Below are 2,869 nucleotides of genomic sequence, written 5' to 3'. Positions count from 1 at the left end.
AAAATTGCATGCGAAAATTTTTTTTGTGTTGGAAAAATAACAGATTTTTTAAGTTAATTATGTATATTAAAAAAGATTAAATAAAGAACAAATGCATCACAAAAATACATTGTATGTACATTAGGGTGAGGCAGAAATGAAAAAAAAAATTTGCATTTCGAAATTCGAATAGCGGGGATTCGTTGCATTTGAACGTCAATGGAACACCTCTATTTTTCAATATAGTAAATTTAATGGCCTACAAAACTGCATACCTAAAAGTTTTGAAAATAATTTTGTTAAGATTGAAATTTTTTTTTTGGAATTAACGCTGTTATTAATGAAAATTTTTGAGGAAAATCAATAATACTTACTTACATTTTGGTAGAAGTTTTAGCTGCTATTTCGGAGATCCCCACATCTCCTCACCAGAGTTTCGCGCTGGCACTTGAACTCGCAAGTCCGGCGTTCAAAGCCAGTGGGCTTACCCACTGAGCTAAGCGCCATGTAAAATGTTTTTGCCTTTTCCACTCTTGGATTTAGTCAATCCGACTATAATGAAAGGCAACTATTCTGTCGCTATTTAGGCATGAACATGTGGTTGTAGTTATTTCTGGTTATGTTCTATTTGAAAAAAAAAAATATAAAAAAATCAATTTAAATTGTTATGAGGCCAGAAAATAACAAAAGGAGGTTACTTGCTTAGGATTAACAAAATTGTCAAATTTTCGATTTTTACATTCCCAAAATTCCAAATGCACCAACCTCTCGCTATTAGAATTTCGAACACACTAAATTTTGTTGTTTCCGCTCCAGCCTAATGTAATGTACACTCAGCATTTAAATTGTATTTATTTTTCTATATGGTGATGTTATCACCAACTCCAAATCGTCTGAAGTTGTTTCCAACGTCATTCCTACTCACCCCTCTGTCATCCATCACAAGTAAGAATAGATTTTCATATGTGAACCCCTATTTGTATGTTTACCTACTCAAAACTAGTTAAACTCATCAGCCATATGAAATTATGTCTAGTTACATTTTTCCTAATCCCCGCCATTAACCAATAGCCCCATTATACACATATACATGCCTACCTACATATGTACATATATTTTATTTTAATATTCATCAAGCTTTACAAAGTAAAAAAAAATACATTATTTCTTCTTTAGGTTCCCCTCCAAACTTCAATGCTTTCCATAATCCAGTATCCGGTCATAAATCCGTTGTCACCTTTGGTGCCACAGAAGGTAACCATTTTTAAGCACAATTTACACCAAATATATACAAAGATATTTTTATAAAAAGCCGTTTTTTTAACTTTTTCCAACATTTTAGATCCTTCTTCCATCGATAATGATGATTTTCCCTTACCAAAAGCTAAACAATTTAAATCACAACCAGAGCGTAAGACACAACAACAGCAACAGCAAAAGCATTCACATCAGCAACGATACCGTAGAAACCGACGTTGAAAACAGCGAAATATTTTATTTTTACATACATATATATGTTACTGGCCAAACCCGATTTTAGGACAAAATAGTTTTTCCAAGGCTAAACTAGTTAGATCGGGTTTGACCGGTAACATACATATATACCGTTAATGTTAATGTTTGTGTTTAAAATAAAGATTTGTTTAAGTAATGTGAATTTTAAAATATATGAATTTCTAAATATGTAAATGGAGTAAAATTAGGGTTGAAAAATGATAAACTGTGGATTTAAGCATATAATTTTAACAAAAAATATTTGGCACTGTTGATGAAGAGCAGAAATGACCCAGTAGGTAGTACCATGAAAACATTAACCAATACTATTGAACAAAAATATGCATCGCAATATAAGCGAGCGGGTAATGCGTAGCTGTGAAACCACGAGCAAAAAATTTAAGTAAGTCTTTTCTTCAAGTTATTTCAACAGCCACTGTAATCCACAGTGGGCCAGAAGAAAGAGAAAGGGCTCAAAATTGGTTATGATTATTTAAACGTGAAAAAACTAATTATCTAAAGTAACAAAATCCATGGTACATCGAAAAGTACCAGGTGTCCAAAAATTATGAAAAATCCGAAAAGGCACGTATTTTGGATTTTCTACTTGATATTTTCTGTAGAAAGTTTGTGGAAACATAATTTAAAAAAATAGGGTTGCCAGATATATGAATATTATAATTATTCAAAAGCACCTCAGCATAAAAAAAATATTTTGGAGTAGGGTTGCCACCTATCTAAAAAGTTACAATCACTTTTATTAAAAAAAGGTATGCCTATTTAATATCACAAGCACCAGGTTGACCGAGCTTTGCCCGGAATGTATACATTTTTTAAAGTTTTCAAGGTTTCAGTATCAAGTAATGGCAAACCGCATCGAAAATATTATTAAAGTTCTAAAAAATACCTCTTATTTGATATTCATATTAAGTTATTTTAGAGGAATTTTGCAGAATCGAAAATGAGTGGCAACGTTACACTAATATCTTAAGCGACAACACTTACTACATATGCAAAGCATTGTTTAATAGCTTTCTTTTACCATCCGTAAAGAGTAATATTGTGTGTCAATTTCCTAAACAAAAAATTAAATAAATATGCGATAGAAAATAGGTGGCAACCCTTTTCAAAAATATTTCTGAATTGGGGATTTTCGAAACACTTTCCACTTGATACCCATATTGTGATGTGTTATTTAGTTTATAACTAATTTCGAATAGGTAGAAACCGTATACCGATATTTTCGGAGATAATGCCTATCTAGATAACCATAGACTGCAAAACATTATCTGTATACAAAATTTCATCCAAATTGTTAGAGCAGTTTCCAAGAAACCTATGGATATATAATATGCAAGAATCACTCGTTAAATGTAATAAGATATGGGCATCATTT

General features: G+C 31.5%; 1 protein-coding gene and 1 long non-coding RNA gene across 6 annotated transcripts in view; one reads left to right on the top strand and one right to left on the bottom strand.

The window, feature by feature from the left end:
- LOC118743034 (myb-like protein O) overlaps positions 1-2,869 on the bottom strand; it is a 20,167-nt gene that overhangs the window by 3,023 nt on the left and 14,275 nt on the right. The gene's annotated exons all lie outside the window — the stretch shown is intronic.
- On the top strand, positions 1,123-2,549 carry LOC118743042. Its single transcript, XR_004993419.1, has 2 exons — positions 1,123-1,233; positions 1,322-2,549. It is a non-coding gene; the product is annotated as an uncharacterized LOC118743042 (long non-coding RNA).

The sequence above is a fragment of the Rhagoletis pomonella genome, unplaced genomic scaffold (assembly GCF_013731165.1).
Source record: "Rhagoletis pomonella isolate Grant_MI unplaced genomic scaffold, Rhpom_1.0 Rhpom_scaffold_00007, whole genome shotgun sequence".
NCBI lineage: Eukaryota > Metazoa > Arthropoda > Insecta > Diptera > Tephritidae > Rhagoletis > Rhagoletis pomonella.
The sequence above is the reverse complement of the archived record's forward strand: the minus strand, read 5'-3'. Positions and strand labels throughout refer to the sequence as shown.